Source organism: Phasianus colchicus, chromosome 4, assembly GCF_987193195.1.
Source record: "Phasianus colchicus chromosome 4, bPhaCol1.hap1.1, whole genome shotgun sequence".
Lineage (NCBI taxonomy): Eukaryota > Metazoa > Chordata > Aves > Galliformes > Phasianidae > Phasianus > Phasianus colchicus.
Genome location: NC_143439.1, coordinates 66116983 through 66135302, shown reverse-complemented (window position 1 = coordinate 66135302; position 18320 = coordinate 66116983). Strand labels below are relative to the sequence as shown.

The following is an 18320-nucleotide window of genomic DNA, read 5'->3' as shown; positions in this document are numbered from 1 at the left end:
CTTCAAAACTCATTGATCAAACCTGGACATCATATTCCCATGCTGAGCAGAGCACATTCCTGTTGGAACCTGACAGTGGAATGTTTGACTTTCTCACAACAGCACACCACTGCCTAATCACAGTTAATTTTTCAACCTTTTAACACAAAGATATTCCACTGGAGAACTACTGTCTAGTCTTTTTTTTTCCCCAGCCTATTTACACAGTGAAGTGTTTCTGCCTAACAGTACTTTGAGCTTTTTCCTTGATGAATTTAGCCTCATTTTTTAGACATCTCTTCAATTCATCATACAAATTAAACTCCTCTTTCCAACATGCTTTCAGTGCTTCTTGGCTCTAGATCTGCGCAAAGTTACCATACAGACTTCCATCTGAATGTCCTATGTCATCAATGAAACACCACACAGAACAGATTTCAGGATCGACAACACGGGAATCCTGTACGGTACTTCATAGAATCATAGAATCCTTAGAGTTGGAAGGAACCTTTAAAGGTCATCTAATCCAACTCACCTATGGCTTCATCAGGTTGCTCAGAGCCCCATCCAGCCTCACCTTGGATGTCCCCAGGGATGGGGCATCCACCACCTCTCTGGGAAACCTGAGCCAGTGCCTCACCAACCTTATTGTAAAAAAACTTCTTCCTTATATCCAATCCAAATCTCCCTTCTTTTAGTGTGAAACCACTTCCCCCTGTACTATCACAACAGACCCTGATAAAGAGCTTGTCCCCTTCTTTCTTATAGCTCCCCTTCAGATACTGAAAGGTCGCTCTCATGTCTGCCCAGAACCTTTGTTTTGATTTTTTTTTGCCCTCAAAACTGTTGTTAACCAGCCTGGACTATAATTCCCAAGATACACTGGGAAAAATACATATGTATTTCTCCTTCCCTAATACTTTTTGTGCTTACTGTAATTATTGCAGACAGATTTCATTCTCCATTGAGTAGCAGGCCAAACTCCTCTTTGATCTTTCTCATTCTACTAGCAGTTCTTACAGAATTATTTCTGCTTATCTCTGAGGTCTCATTTTGTGCCTCAGTCTTTCTGGTTTTATCCCTGAATACTCGTGCTGCTCTTCCAAATTTATTCTTTAAAATTTGACCCTTTCTTTTTTTCTTGTGTGTTACCCTGATGCTCAAGCTACAAAAAAAATCATAATTTACCCAGCTTGGCACCTACTGAATTTTTATTCTTGCACTTGCAGAGCTTGTATTGTGCCCTTAGCTTACTCCAAGGAACTGACAACTTTATTTTACATTTCCCGTTGCCTTACATAGGAAATCTTATTTACCAGATTTGAGCTTATTAACATCAATCTTCCTGAATCCCTTTGCTTTCAACTTGATCAATCCCACCTTTCCCTTCTGAAATGAAAGTCCTGCAGCAATTTTTCTAAACTGTAGAAATTATCCAGTAATTGTAACAGTCACCCATCTTTCAAATAGTAGTAAAGTTGAATATACAGTGGAACAAACAGTGGCTGCTGAGTAGGAAGAAACAGCAGTTAGGAGGGGAAACTATGAGAAAATATAAAGGGTTTCTAGCAGCATGTGCCATGGTTCAATCAAACCATAGCTTCAGAGAACCCAGGAGTTCATTTCTATCCAAAATAATAAGAAATTTTTCTGACTCTCAATTCAGTAAGCAATGTTTTCTCAAACAGAAAGTTTTGTTCCTCTGATTACTTTCATAAATCAAAATAATGATCTTGACAATGCAGCCAATACGGAAAGAAAGAGCATGATGCCTCTCCTTAAGTAGTGGCAGCCCTATTTCAACATTTTTGGTCCCTGGTTCAGTTTCTCTGCGGACAAACGAAGTTTTTCACCTTGAACCTCTTAACACTTATTATACAATAAAGCCACCACAGAAAAGGAGCACATCTGGATCTCTTCCAAGGTGCCATTGAGGATTAGCCACAAAGAAATGTTAAGTACTTGCTTAGAGACACATATGGGCCCTTTAACCCCAAAAGGCAGAATTTCAGAGTATAAAACCTGGCAATCTGTCCAAACAAGCCTTTGACTTCCAAGCATTTATCCAACATCCAGACATAGTTATTTGCACAACAGTGTTTTTGAACAGCATCACCCATGCTTAGCATAAACCAGAAAGACTCATCATAGAAATCAGCACTGAAACAAACCTTTTCTGCACTAGTTTGCATCATCCTGCTCTTCCTGGACCTGCTGCCACCATTTGATTAGGGAAAGCGATAGAGATTCAGCATCTTCACAAGGGAGTGCCTGCAGTATCCCAGCAGCTAAACAGCTTCTCATTGAGGTTTCATTCCTAGAAAGACAAAATCCAGATGTAAAACTGAAAAAGAGCAACCCTCTGGCTGTTTCCTCATCCTTCTCTGCCTGTGGCATTGACCATGTTGGGAATTGAATGGAATGCAGTGGAACAAAACAGAACTGAATGGAACAGGAATAGAACAGAATGGAAAAGGAATAGGATGGAATGGTATAGGTATTTGAAAGTGACATTTAAAGATCATCAGGATCATGCAATATTCAAGCTGAGGCTGCATCAATACTAAATACGGGGCGAGAATTACCTCTTCTGGCCTGCTGGCCATGCTGTATTTGATGCACCCAAAAATGCACTTTACCCTCCTGGCTGCCAGACCACACTGCTGTCTCAGGCTGAGAATGCACATGGTTATCTCTCCTCCTGATGATGCAGAGAGAGGACCAAGACTTCTTTCAGCAGGCAGGAAGGACCATGCCTTTTGGAGGAACTGGGAAGAAACCACCAAGGACCTTGACACAACGACAAGCTGATGCCCACCTAGTTTAGTCCATCATCAGATTCAACTGCCTGACATGCTCCAAAAATGCAACTCTTTACTCATCCGCTCAGTATATTAATCCCTATTTGAAGCTTTTTCCTTGTGATATCTGAAAGAAAAAAAGAAAAAAAGTCATTTCAGATATCCATAAAATAATGAAAATAACCACGCTGGCAAGAATGGATTTGTTAGATTTTCTCTTCAACATATCTACAAATTCACTGAGAAAAAAAATCTCCATTTAGACATTCCACTCTCTGGCCTGTGGAAATACAGGCAACAGCTGCCCTTTTGGCTGGACAGACGAGCCCCAAAACACTGTAGGCACACCAATGGCCAGTTATTTCTAGGCATGGATCCAAGCACTGATCTCAGCCTCCAGCCTTCTGCAGGACTCGGAGCAGCCTCTGAAGGAAAGTACAGGTTTTTCTTTCTTTCCTTTTGGGGTGATTATCAGCAAGAACCACTCTTGAAATGCATCTCTCTCAGTAATGGAGAGGCAGCAAGAACACCCTCAATAGAAAATCCCTTCATCTGAAAGATCCTGTGGCTGGAAGCCAGCCAGGGCTTGTTGGCCTCCAGACCAGATTGTGAGATTCAGTTTTGCAGCCAAGAATTTTTTTTACTGCTGGACCAAAGAAATGCAGGAACCTATTTCCAAGCAGTGGCAAGCAGAAAAAAAAAGTGCAGGGGGCGAGACGAGTTTGGGAAGTTCACGTTGAAGGAATATAAGTTTCTGTGTCGCATCTCAAGCACCAGAGTGCAGTGTGGTCCAGCAGGCTGGGTGTGCCTGTGGTCATTTCCCTCGAAGAGGATGGCAAATAACAGATACTGAAGGCAACAAGCCTGAGCCCTTGCAGACAGAGCTTCCCACGCTAACTATGAGAAAACATTAAGGGAAGAACTGGATTAAACTCTCTTTCATAGAATCATGGCACCGTTAAGGTTGGAAAAGACCACTGAGATCACCAAGTCCAATCACTGATCCATCACTAACCTTGTTGCTCAGTGCCAATTCTGCCCTTCCTCCCTTGCAATGTGTACAGCTGAGTCCACTGCTCCTGACCCTAATCCACTGCCTACACATCAAACTCTTGTCTCTTCAGCAAATCCTGCCACAGCTGATGGTGACTCCCTTTCCTCAGTCATCTCTGGTTCAGGCAACCACCTGAGATTTGGGTATAAACCCTAAATTAATCTCAGACAGCACAAGGCCTCATCTTCCACAGGCTGTAGAGCATTTGCTATGTTAAAACCCTAAAAAACAGCTTAAATAGAAAATGCTCTTACTTGCAGCCAACTTCTCCTGTACCACTCCATTTTTTTTGATTAAACACCTCTCAACAGCACAATACTGTGTAAAGCACAAGGAAGGAGCTTATACTGATGGGGAGACTTCAATATCTGGTTAAAAGGCAGGGAGGTAGAGCGGGGGCAATGGAATAGGGTGGCACACTTTAAAGGAAAAGCAGGCTTCTGAGAGTCTCTGGCTCAGCCACCTTTGCAGCAAAGATGGATCCAAACATCTCTTTGTACTCTGGAGGAGGCCAGATTCATGCCTAGATTTTCCTGATGTCCTATTTCTTGTGAGAGGTCAAAACTGCTCTTCCTGATGGTGCATACTGGCTTTTGCTTCTCAATCATAGAATCATATAATATCCCAAGTTGGAAGGAACCCATAAGGATCATGAAGTCCGACTCCTGGATGCACGCAACAGTGTAGTGGATAATAGCACAGAAAATTAGTTTTCCTTTGCTTTCCATGAGAGCATCTCCTACTTATGGGCCAGAAATAAGTTTTCATTAGTAATTAAAGAAATGTCATCATGGCTTTAGGGGAATGAATGGCATGAGTAAGATTTGCAGGTATTTCTCTGCTCAGAAAACCTTCCATTCACTGAAGCCAATCACTTCTTTTGCAGAGAATAGCAATTAGAAATAATAAAAAAAAATATCCTGGAGTAATTATAAAAATAGCATTCCTAAAAAAAAAAACTGCTATGAAATGAAATAATACACAGCAATCTCTGAAGCATGACATGGGAATTCAGCCTACAGTGCCATGCTGCTCCCTGTGGGCCTCTGAGCTGGGTTGCCTTTAATCAATGACACATGCCTCTTGTGCAAAAGACAGCCCAAAGGCATGCTGGGGTGAATTAGAGAGACAATTTCAACCTTCTCCTGATTTTCTTGCTTTCATGAGTTTAAATCTGATCTTTAACATTATTTGAAAACAATTTTTGTGGTTTGATTAGATCTAGTGACAGTAAGTAAATAGCTGGTCTAACATCTGCTGGCCTCCAGCTGGAAGCTGCCAAGTCCCATTTTAGGGCCAGCTCTCTTTGGGAGTCGGACTCAATGATCCCAAATTGGAATATTCTGTGCTTCTAAGACCCGAGTTCATGGCAGAACTCTATCTGTACAGCTTAAAAGCTTTCAAAGCTTGCAGTTTAACACGCTTCTGTGTGTGCCAATCTGCTAAATGTCCTCATACATGCCAATATTTTCAGATAGCAACTTCTAAATCTTGAGATAGTGTATATATATATGTTTTTATTCTAAAATCACTTCCAAGCCTTTGGTTGAAGAGTTTAGATCTTCTCTTCCATTTGTCAAGTCTGCATTAATTTGCAGGAGAGGCATGATTCAATCTGAACCTTATTAATAAACCAACTAATAGCTGGAATTTACATAGAAATAATACCAGCATCAAAAGCAATCCAGGAGTTTGAAGCATCAGAAATCATCACAGTGCATTGAATAAGATCATATGAATAATTCAAGAGCTTCAGCATCATAGTTTTGGATTCCTATAAGATCACTGCTCCTCTTTCCAGAATTGTAAGCTTATAAAAGGGGTGGGAGGGAATCACATCAAGCTATGTACATTTATTTAGCTCTTTTACAATAATGGTCCCCTCCCAGAAGCTTTCCATGATTCATAAGAGGAAAGGTAGCTGTGACAGACCAAAAACCAGTGCTATTTTAAAATAAAGTCTTCTAAAATATCTACTAACCACAAGGCAGAAGTTCTCATGAGAAACAAACAATAGGTGTCACTCTCAATTTATTCTTGGTTAATTTTAACAACTTGACCTAAATAATCCTCTCTTGCTCTACTATTAACTGCTGCTATTAATGTGAGGCAAAGGCAGAGGGCTGGGCTAGCTCACTGCCCCCTTCCACAACCTCTTTGCATGTGGGCATCTTTCTCCCAGCTGCATCTCCACCAACCATGCCTAACATTATGCCAAAGCCTGTTCCCTGGCCTTTCAGCTCAGTGCCATTGCTCTTTCATCAGTGTTTCAGCCCTCATTTTTTTAAATCTATTTCCCCTCTTTCTTTCAGAGCACTGTGTGGAAAGAGTGGCCCAGATTGCAGGTCTTAGCTGCCCTTGGAAAGGGGTAGAGGACAGGCCCGGGTTTCAGCCCTGTCTCTAAATGTGTTTATTATAACAGATACAGCAGGATCTTGTTTGAATAGACAATAGACAGGAAATTAACAGTTAAGGCTGAAACTCTACTCCTTCATTCCTGTGATTAAGAGAAAACAGATACCATGCTGAAACAGAAAGACAATTTTAGCTTTCATGCAGCACTGTCCTTCAGTGTTCCACATCAGGCATGCAACATTATTTCTGTGCAGAATTTAGCCATTAACTTCCTTCATTTGAAGTAAAAAACATTCACACAGTATTATAAAATGCTCTGTATTCCTGAAGCGACAGATCATGATGGCTCATCCTGAATATGCCATTCTGTCCCTTCACACAGATATTAAATGGCTGAGATAAATCATGGCTTGGGGTTTACAGAGGCATCATGTCAGCAACAGCAATGAATTACAAACTTCCTCCTTCAGACAGCAAACACCCAATTACCAGCATCATCTTCCTTCACATTTTGAATGGTGAAGGAGGGGTTGGCATCCGTCGTTTTTCATGTCTCAATGCATGGAGGCTGATACAGTCATGCCTGTTGCAACTGAGCCCATTGATATCCAGTCATTCATAAACAAAATGCCATAATGCACAATCTATGGGGATGGTACAATGCAAACAAGGAGCCTGCTCTATCTTTCCATCCCTGTATATGGCAGTGCATGGGGAGGCATGGAAAAAACGAACAGGTTTGTGTCAAGATGAAATAAAACATTTGTGACAAAAACATATTCTTTAACATAGCACATATGCTCTGATCTCAGTGCTGACCTTTTTTTGAGCAGGAGGTGGAACTAGAGATCTCCAACCTGAAAAACCTCAAAAATGGAAAGGAATGGCTTCTATCAGGCAGTTGAAATCAGTTGGGTCTTTAATGCTTTTTCTTTAATGCTACCAGGTAAATAGAGAGTTCAGAAAAGGTGACCATATTGAGCAACAACAATTAGATGTTAATTACTAAATGAGAAATTAAAGGGATGCCAACAATCTCTGCAAGCCTGTGGTTTGCCTTCTTCACATACAACAGCAATCCTGTAGAATGCACTTCTTCCAGGACAAGAGAAAGGCAACTCATGCCTTATACCCAGAGAGACATGTGGCAACCTGAGCTTCTGGCCAGAGCCAAGCTCATCACCTCCTGGTCCCCTTTTCTTTCAGGGCAGGGTCAAGCAACACAAACTGATGTTTCCTTGAAATAATTCCCTTAATCCAACCCTAAGCATGTCAAAGAGCTCCAAGCATTGGAGAAGTCTCCTGATTAATCGTTCTAAGTTCTCTTTTGCTGGATGACATTATGCTTTTTTGTTCAAGCTTAAAAATGTTGTTTAGAAGCTTGCTAGCAATAAAACACGATAGAGTTTGCTGAAAAGAATAATTAAACATAAATGATCTTAAAAAGATTGATCCCACTTGCAAGCATTTAAAGATGCCAGCTGCTAAATTACAACCTTGGCACAGACCTGGGTGCGTGTGCCCATTTTAAAGAGTGTGAGATGAGATCTACATGGAGAGAAGGTTGGCCCCATCCTCTGAGCAGATCCATGTGCTCAAATCCCCTGAGATCAGAAGAACATGGAAACAAAACCCCACAACTTCAGGGGAACCTGAGGGTGAGACGTGTATCTATATGGTCTGTATGGTGGAATCACAGCCTCAAGAGATCCAGTGCAGCGAGATGTATTTATGTTGTGCAAGAGTTTTTTGAAGTTTCTGCTTGGTGAAAAGCACCCAAAACTTAGAAAGAAGAAAGTAACAGCCTTCTGTTCCTAAATGGAATCTGGAAGAGCCTGGTAGCAAGCAGGCACATCCCTAATGCTGTGATAGACACCTACGTGCTTTGGACACACAGAAATACACCAAGTAAATGCCATCCAGCAAGCAACAAGCTAACTCTCCCAGCAATTCCCCAGCCCCATTTTTCACCACTCATAATACTTATTAAGTGCTAATGCAAGCATCCAACCCTTCACAGGCACACATTTCCCAGGAAGAAACACAGGACATGTACAAAGGCTGATATGGTGCCTTGCTCCATGTGCACCAACTGCAGGCTGAATCATCCCAGCACAAACAAGAGCCCTCAGGGCTGTGCAGGGCCTCGTACAAGGGGGCTGCACATCCAATTAGTGCTCAAGGCACTTACTGCTTAATGTCTGAGGACTTTGCACGAGACTTCCACTTCCGAGCTGCCAGCGGGATGCAGGGATGAGTGGCACGCAGAGCCTGTGCTCAGGAGTCTATCTCCCATCCCCTTCATGATGCTACACATCATCTGTGTCTCCTGCTTTTGTTAGTCATTTCATTTGTAGGCAAGAGACTGTGTCTGCTGCTCCCTTAATTATGGAAAAGTTGTCTGTGCACAATTTAAACAAGCCCCTGTTCTGCTCTTTATCAATATTGAACACGTTTCCTGCCTCTTCGATGCTCCAGCTTGCAGCCACACAACATTTGTTCATAGCTGCAGGCTATGTCAGCGAGACTTTGATAGAGCTACAAAAGAGCTCCTCGTTCAAACAAACAGCACCAGTCAATTGACTGGAGTGTTGCAAATGCTGGCAGAGCAGAGCTGCACCAACTTGCGGCTGGGAATGGTAATTTCCATTACAAGTAGTGAATACTACTACAGCACCTGCACCTCCCACCTGATCTTATGCTTCTTGGCTCTCAGATGTGTGTGGTCAGAGTGGGCATCCAAGTGTCCGTTCAGAAGGATGGGATGCTGTTCCAAGAGATGAACAATGGATGGACAGGAAGGGAAAATCTGCCCTGTGATGGAAGCACACACACACTGTATGCCTTGAAGGCCTCACCCTTCCCACTGGGAACTCAAGCTTTTCTCTAAGAAATTCACATCAGGTGTATGATGTATGTTCAGTGATGTGACACCGAATCATATAACTGTTTGAGTTGGAAGGAACCAGTAAAGACCACCTGGTCCAATCCCCCTGCAATAAGGAAGGACACCTACAGCTCCATCAGGTGCTCAGAGCCCCTCCAACGTGACCTTGAGTGTCTCCAGGGATGGGACATCCACCACCTCTCTGGGCAACCTGTGCCAGTGCCTCAATACCCTTATCATAAAAAAGCTTTTTCCTTATATACAACCTAAACCTCTTTTAGTTTGAAACCATTTCCCCTTGTCCTATCACAACAGACTCTGCTAAAGAGCCTGCCTCCTTCTTTCTCATAGCTCTCCTTCACATACTGTAATCCATAGAGCAGAGTGTCTGACAGATGTTCCTTCTGATTTCTCCAGGGCTGTGCATGCAGCGACCAGCAAGAAGAATCCCAGAGGACGCCAAGCTTGCTGCTTACAGAGTGGCAGCAGATGGTACCTGGGGGTACTTTTGTTTGCAGATGGTGTACTCTCCTCCACAGTGCTGCAGGTTAACAGCACTGTGAATCACAGAACAGATAGAATGTCTCAAATTGGAAGGGAACCATACAGATCATTGAGTCCAACCCCTGGCTCCACACAGGACCATCTAAAAATCAGACCATATGTCTGACAGCGCTGTCCAAATGCTCCTTGAGCTCTGGCAGCTCAGGGCTGTGCTCATTGCTCTGGGCAGTCCGTTCCATGACCACCTCTCTCTGCTGCAGACCCTTTCCCTAATCTCCAGCTACCCCTCCCTTGACTGTTCCCTCAGGCCCAATTGCTGTCACCAGAGAGCAGAGCTCCCCCTGAGGAGCTGTAGCCACTATTATGCTTCCCCTCAGCTCCTCTGGGCTGAGTTTCACTTCTCTCCAATTAAAAGAACTTCAAAAGCACAAACATTTCACCAGCACTATTGTGCACACTGAGAAACACTGTATTTAGTCCATGACTTGTTTCATTACAGAGGCAAAATCAGGCTTTACCGATTGCAAAACGCCAGGAAACTTTAATGAATCAGTTCTGTTATGAGGGATAAATGACACTGAGTCTATCACACCATAAGTGAGGGTTTAGCTTTCATTTGCATAATGATTAAAGCAAACTCACAAATCATATTTTATGCAGGTAATAATTATCTGCAGCATTTATGCAAGGGGTAGTTTACTGCTGATGGCCTCAGCGCCAGCTTTCCAAGTGACTGGTGATTTTGGATGCCTCTGGTTTGAGCAGTCCATTCTGACCTCATCTCAAACATGCTTTGGAGGTCAGCACTTTGTGAAATTGAAACTCCTCTGAAGGTACCTTCCTGCGCATACAGAAAATCACTCCTTGCTTTGCTGCAACCCCAGCTGTCGCTGCTCAGTCTCATGACCATATATGAGCAAGAATCAAGGAAACAGATCTGCAGGCCACAAAAATGCTAGCAGGGTGTGACTGTTCTACTGCAGGAACAATACTAGGGTGTATAACTCAATATACAGAAGAAAAATGACACAAACCAAGGCAATCCAAACAAATGTCACATCCCTCACAGATTTTGCTTGCATCACTGGGACTTGCTGCCAGGTAAACCCAAATGCTGGGGCCTGAGCGTTCATCAGAGCAAAGGTCAATCCCAAGCCTGGTGTCTTGTGACTTGCAGAGGGAAGGAGAGGATGTAACTCTTGGCCTAACTCCCAAGCTTTTGGCAACAAGTATTTAGCAACAGCTCAAGCAGGAGGCTGCATCTGGGCCCAGAGCTGTCTCCATGGGCTGGCCTTCTGGTGATTTCTTACAGCCCTTTTTGAGTGTACCCCTGTAACAGCTCATGCCAAGAAGGTCCATGACCTCAGTTATATTCTGGGGAAAACATACCTCAGTCAGACTGGTTTGGTGTTCTTGCTTTGTGTGGAGTCTCAATGGGCTGTGATCCTCACCCTCAGCCAAGAAGCCCAAACCCTGGAGATGGCCTCCTCCAAAGGACCTCATCCATCTATGGCTCTTCCCACTCCTTGCACCTTTCCCTGTTCTACTTTGTGCTCCTGAGAGCATAACACATGTCTGTAAAACAACCAGAAGAGAGCCATTCACAATGCCTAGAGGCATTCAGGAGCACTTGCAAGTACCTTCATACCAAGTACTCGAGACCAGAGATGAGTCTGCAGACGTGAAAGCCAAATGGACTTCCAGAACATAAGACTCCAGTTCTCCATTGCAGCTAGAAGCATGAAAGCCAAGAGGGAAACAATCCTAAAACTTAAAAGCACACTCAATACGTCAGCGTGCATGTGCTTCCCACTGTCTTTCCTGGCTGTGTCTCAGTTCAACACAGCACTGCACTTTGGGCAAAACAAAATTAGAGCTATCTGGTGGTGGTGGGATTGTCACGCACTGATGTGTTCAAAGCACATGAATGAAATGCTGGGGCCAGCAAAGACAGATCACAAATGATGAGCACTCCTGCTCAACCTCCAGAGCTTGAACCGAGGTGGCCATTTGGCTCAGTTCTGAGGTTTTACAACATGACTGATCTGAGCGCTTAAACCTCTCTGCCTGGCTTTGCTACAAGTTAAAGCCACAAAGTACAGCTTTAATTTGTACCACAAGAATAACATACTCAGTTGTTCCACTGACAGAGAATCACACGTCTCAGAAATATCTTTTACCCTTTTTGCAACAGGCCTCATGGCTGACAAGAGGATGCATTAGCCAGCAGTGCCTCTTCTTGCTCCACAGCAGACCTCCATTTCCCCTCTGGCACTGCAAGTACAGCAGAAAAGTCCAAAAGGAGCCACCAAGGCACAGCAGACAACATTTACCCTGTCCTATTTTCCAGCCCACACACATCCTCCTTCCACCAGGGGAGAGGGAAGCAAAGAAGGTGGATTTCCCCTGGTCCCCGTTGACTCTACACAGCTAATGCAAGTGCAGAGGCTTGAAAACAGTACTATTTTGGGATGACTGGGTCTAGTAGGAAAAAATGACCATGGGAAAAATTAGTTGTCAGAGCAATTTTCCTCCTGGGTAGTAGGAAACATAGACACCAAGGCCAGCAATGTACCCTGAACCTCTAGAAATGGGGCAGGCACTGTTCCCATAGAAGAGAACTATAGGATGCTCTACACCCCACACTGATGCATCACAGCAAAGGTGTGTACAGAGCCTCAACTCCGCAAGCACAAAAAGCAGAACAGATACAGACAAACTAACGTGTTTGTTTAAGGTTGTGTGAGTAACTAAATGAATATGCAGGCAGCCCATAAATTCTTTTCAGTGATGCCTTGGCGGGGCGCTTTTGTGCACTCACGCTCACAGATTTCTCACACAGGAAAGGTGAGGCAGAGAGCTGTGTTTTATGTGCTGCAGATAACAAATTGACTGAGAGGTTTATTGATGAAAATGTGATAAGCGACAGCGAATGTCAGCACTGAAATGATGGTCCCACTTTCAAAGAGTGAACAGAAAAGACTGTTCAGCTGGCTTTGTAATCATACAGCATTTTTTTCCTAGCTGTAGTTAGGCATCACATGGTGTCTCTCAGCTACATAGAAATAGGGATACAAAAAAAAAATCACTTCCCATGTAGAATTTTCAAGTGCCCATAGGACATGTTATTGCTTCAGACAGAAGCTAACACTTCCAATGACACATAAGTCAGGTAGGAACGTCTTCCTCTTCAGATGACTTGGATCTCAATCTGCTCGATATTTAGGCAGTTAGCTCCTGGTAAGGCATTCAGCTTTCATTGTTAGTGAAAACTAACAGAATTGGATAATTAAATAGGAAAAGGATATCTAGAATCTTTCTGTACCTGGATTTTAGGAGTCACAGTCCCCACGCTCTTCAGCTTAAAAAAGTGCTACAAAAAGCTGAAACTAATTGCCAAACACTGGACTGCAAAGCAGTTCTCACTTTCACCACAGCACCCAGGACTTTTTAACAGTCTCTCAGGACCAGCATCTCAGTGCCTACAACCCAACACTGCCTCAAGCTGGGCTGCACAACAGAAGACTTAACTCTTGGCTTATCTTGGGCTATCAGCAGTATGGGACCTGCAGCTCTACGCTTCATTTGCCATCCTTAGCACCCAAATGCTTACTATAGAATCACAGAATCATTAAGGTTGGAAAAGAGCTCTAAGATCATCTAGTCCAACCACCAAGCCATCCCCACCACACCCCCTAACCACATCCCTCAGTGCCACATCTGCACAGGTGTGGAACACCTCTAGGGACAGTGACTTCACCACTTCCCTGGGCAAATGACAAAGCTGAGAATATTAATGACGAAGCTAAGAAGCAAACACCACAGAACTACCCCTGACATTTCAGCACCTTTACTTTACACCGTCCATGCAAAAAAAAAGAAAGTGTTCAAGCAACAGTTTTCCCTTTTCCTGGGATATCTTCAGACATTTTTACCACGGGAGCACAGCTTGTCTCCAGGACCCACTTGGAAGATGACCTTTCAGTACACAAGTGTGCATTGGAACATATGGCCCATCTTTATCTTGGCACACCAGGGGGGTCAGCAGAGGTCACTCCCAAACCAGGTCACCGCTGCCACACACCTGCTGGCCAGCTGGAGCTGCTCTCGTTGAGCACAGCAGGCTGCAGAAGGGACAATTCCACACAGAAGGGACTTCTGTGGACAGTTTACAAAACTCCAGACCGCTTCTACTTCTGACTCCTCAACCCACTCAGCCCCTGAAGGCCTGTTTGAGTAACCACTCTGAAACGTAGGCTCCCATTTAAGCTGGAGGGACATTCGCACTGTGGTGTCAATAGCACAAAGGGTGGATTTTAGTGTTTAGGGTTTCTGAGTCAGTCTGGAAGTGCATAGAAACGTTAGAGTGTTTCATTACTCCTATAACTCCCCGTCAGCAGAGAGAGCTGCGGCCGTATGAAACACTGACAGCACTCTGAAATGATATATCCCTGCAGCACCAGCACTGCTCAGCAAACTGGAGTATCAGCCTCACCAATGATTCTTGCAAAAATGGTCATCAGATGATTCATGCAAGTTTCTTCCTCGGGGAAAGAACAGATGGGGTGGATGAATGCATCAAAGGCAAAAAAAAAAAAAAAGCCACAGCAGACACATTTTCTATAAAGCCTCCCAAATTTGACCTAGCTCTCATAGACTGTGACAGTGCACCTGCCAATACGGTGCTCTCCTGCCGTTCCCTGGGGCCTAATATAGATCATGGCCTAATGTGTTACGTGCACTGAGTGAGGTCAAACGGCCCTGGGGTTCCAGTGATACTGATGACTTGAGAAAACAGAATTCACATTTCTACTTAGCAATAGGTGATAATATACGACCCTGCAGAAAGTCATTTACAGTCATTTGGGGAGTAGCAATTCTGACACCCAAAGGTGCTGTAGGATCAGCAATTATCAGTTTGTCAGCCACTTTGGGTCCATTTCTACAATTTAGCAGCATCTAAGCTCACAGACAGTGAGAGACACTACGTGCCTCTATAACCCCTGAGACACCTATTGCTCCACTGCAGAGATATCCCATAAGTTCTCTGTTCTCTGTGCCTTTAGGAAGGAGATAAGGCTGAGTTTTGACACCACAGGATACATAGCACAGTCAACTTGCATCAGGCCCTTGCCTTTTTCTGTTCTGTAAGTAGACACACATTTGAGCAACATGAAGAGATGGTCTGGACTGAAGTGTCTGCCTCTGCTGCCTACAGCTCCTGAGCACCAGGAGTTCTGAGTTCTGACCTGTGTTTAAAATAGTAATTACACATAGCCTCTGGTGTTAATGGCCATAAAAGCACTTGAGATTAGGCATACATCACAGTTTTACCCACTTACAGGCAGTTTATTTTACCAGCAATCTGCATACTAGTTTCAGTTCAATTAGAGACACTAAAAAAAATCCCCAGTCCCACTGCCTGGAAGCACTACTGTCAATGTCAGTAAAATAAAAGACATTAAAAGAATAAAGCACTAGTGGGAATGCAACATGTGTACTGGCACTTAATACTTATCTTCATTAATATTTCTGATGTAGTGGCTTGGAGGAAAGACAGTGGAAGTGTTGTTTCATATCCTGCTGGTCTTTGTGGCCCTGCAGAGCAGACAAGGATGGGCTCTTCCTCCTGGTGCTGATTCATGAATCACCATCAGGTGTCTGCTCTAAAAATCTCTGAGCAGATCCAGTCAGGTGGGAGACATAATGGAAATAAGGACCCACTGGAGAGTTTCCAGCCCAATCCTTATCAACCAGTCTGAAATCACCCTAAATGCATCTACTCTTCCTAGCCAGTTGGACAATCCTGCAAGCAACACAGAATTCTGAAAGGCATTTGTGGTGACCCTTGCAGACTGGATGACAACCATCCATGTGGAAGATGTCCAACATAATTCACTGATTTCTGGCATAAGGATCAAGTCACTGTCTACTGTTCTATTGAATCATATCTGCTTGCTTTTTGAGAAGCACTTTGAGACTGGCAGAATAAGACCCATGTGCATAATAAATATTGTAAATAACTGTTTAAGTAAAATGTGGAGTCCCTAAAAGAAAAAAGTAACCCAAAAGAATAGAGATTTCAAAACTGTGATCAAATGGAACTTACCTATTAGGCAGATACTAAGTTCAAAGGACCAATAACATAACACTTTCCTCAGCCAAGTTAACTGCCCCACAAGTACTGGTGTGCGATTCCAGATGGAAATAAAATTGAGGACTCCAATGAGTAGGATAAATGTCCAACTGCATTTTTCAATGGCATGAAAAATCTAGAGAAAAGCCAAAGTGGATGGACTCCAAAACATTTTAAACAAGCAAACTCTTCAATCCAGACAGCTGAGAAAGTTATTGAGACATGATTAGTGCACAAATGACAACCTGTAAAGCTGTTACCAACACACCTTGGAATCTGTGACAACTCAATTAAGAGATGATAATAATTGCTTTAGGAGAGAAAAAGGCAAGAAAGTGTTACAAAATGTTTCACTTTACTGAGTAATTTCTGTGTGGGCATTTTAAAAGATCTGTTTGATCCTCTTCTGATTAGCTATAGTTGAGGTAAAAAGACAGCCATAGAGCAGAATGGCTTCACCTCACCTGAAATCAACATTGGTAATGAAGGTGTCTGGTCAAATAGGACACTCGTTAGGTACCCTCTAAGGATAGAATAAAGTGCTGTGAGATGACATGCTTTTATCTCCATTGATGGTAGGAGGAGGTTGGTGGCTAGGAACTAGAGTTGAGGTGGGAGCAACTTTAGACTTTGGCAGAAGAAAGACAGGTAGGGCATAATTAGATTTGAAGACATTACAACCGTAAGCTTTGCAGTATTGTTTCAATGTATTAAATTGCTTTAATATTCCATGAAGATAACAAGACAGAGAATCTTGTGCTGTGGTTAGCAAAAGGATTTGTGTCATTCCTTCATTAAATAGCAGCCTCTCCATCCTGTAGAAATGGCTGGTACCTTTAAGTTTTCATTTAAACTTCTACAGAAAGTCAAGATTATTCTTCTTCCCCTTGAATCACCAGGGTGACACAGTACCTCCTTGACTAGTTTGGCTACCTCCCTTGATGAAAGTTATCTCTCCTTGTGTTTAATGTCTGCAGGACACCCATATGGATATCCCAAAGTTATTCCTCCATCAGGGACCATTCTGTTGCTCAGCCCATGAGGCCAGCAGAGAAAACCAGGGATGTGAAGCACCTCAGTTGCATTGTGCATGAGATTCTCCTGCAACCTACACTATTTGCATGAGACAAAAACACATCAACACACACCACCAGAGTGACAAATACCAGGCAAGGCATCTACTGCATGCCAACCAGGTCATACCTGAAAGAAATGAAGTAAGTTTACCTTTAAAGACATTCAGCATCGCAAATCTCACAGTTTCCAGATATGTCTTTCATCTTCCTTCCTGAAAATGGATGTCCATCCACCTTGCTGGCATATCCCATTTACTGGAGGCACTGATCCACAGTTTACAGAAGCCAATTGAAGCACAAAACTGCAGGAAGTTTCTCCTGAAAGATTTTGGATTCATTTTAAGAGAGATTTTCTTTTTTCACTCTGCCAGATCCAAACTGCAGTGAAAGGTTTTGTTTCAATTTTACCAATCAAAGTTGAGTATTATTTTTTGCAGAAACTGCATTTTCCATCAAAGACATTTTCAACTCACTACTTCTGATCAACTTAAACATTAAGGCTGTTTTTAACATTACCTGTCAGTAATAGGATTGGTTTCTGGATATACTCTGTTCATTTTAATTTCTCTCTAAGAAGATATAAAATCTGATGCAGTTTGAAACTTCAGTAGTATTTTTATTGAATATTGTGATTATAGATCTGCCAGAGACTCAATTGTTTAAACAAACTTCCCAAGACCTCTCTAATGGTATCTCCAGGGCTGGATTGAGATGTTGGGCAAACAAGTTACTTGATTTTATAATTCAAGAAGGACTTCTTAGAATTTTTATTCATATAAACTTAATGTTGTCCAGACAAACACACTAAGCATTCAAACCATGTAACAGATTAAATATCCAGTTTAATAATCGAGTGTTATTCGTGTTTCCTGGAAGTGCAGAAATGTATATGGAAAGCATCTCACTAGGAATGGGAAAACCAAAGAGTTCTGCTCTCCTCCTGCTCTTTCGGGACAGCCTTCAAATTAGAAAGGTTAGAAAAAGATCATACTGTGAAAACATATTCTTTCTTCCAGTGCTGTTCATACCATTAAATGCAGTTTCAAATCTGAAAAAAAAACACATTTGAATAAATGCTTATTTAATATGCAAGTTTTGACTCTCCTAGATCCAAATCTAGACTCTGCTGTTAGAATAAAACCGGAGCATTAAATGTGCAGGAAGGCCTAATGCTAAAAATAACACCCAAAAAACCCACTATTTAAAGGAATTTTTACCCCAAGTCACTTTGGCAACGCAATTACAACAAAGCACCACTGACTGTTTTGTCATAAATCAAAGGCTGGAAGAAAGTGCTGGAGTGAGGAAGGTGTTTCTCAAACCAGTTTTGATAACCAAGCCAGTGCACTGTGGACAAATGCTCCCCTGGACAACTCCAGGTGCTTCAGGAGTCCGAATGAAGCCCAGTTCCCCACTCCAGACATAATTAATTATTAACTCATAGAGCATCCAGCACAGAGTTTTGTTAAGGACACTTGTCAGTCAGCGCTGTACCTCCAGATCAGCACTGGTGTAACATGGAACTGAC

At 42.8% G+C, this 18320-nt stretch overlaps 1 protein-coding gene across 6 annotated transcripts in view; it reads right to left on the bottom strand.

Annotated features, from left to right (window-relative positions):
• LOC116225722 (uncharacterized) overlaps positions 1 to 18320 on the bottom strand; it is a 105612-nt gene that overhangs the window by 74773 nt on the left and 12519 nt on the right. For all 6 annotated transcript variants that reach the window (XM_090139791.1, XM_090139789.1, XM_090139790.1 and 3 more), the window contains 4 exons: positions 17821 to 17840; positions 16944 to 17110; positions 2565 to 2907; positions 2151 to 2296 (listed from right to left, as the gene is read on the bottom strand). The gene's annotated coding sequence lies outside the window, so the exon portion shown is untranslated. Of the gene's footprint in view, positions 1 to 2150; positions 2297 to 2564; positions 2908 to 16943; positions 17111 to 17820; positions 17841 to 18320 lie in introns of those variants that run through there.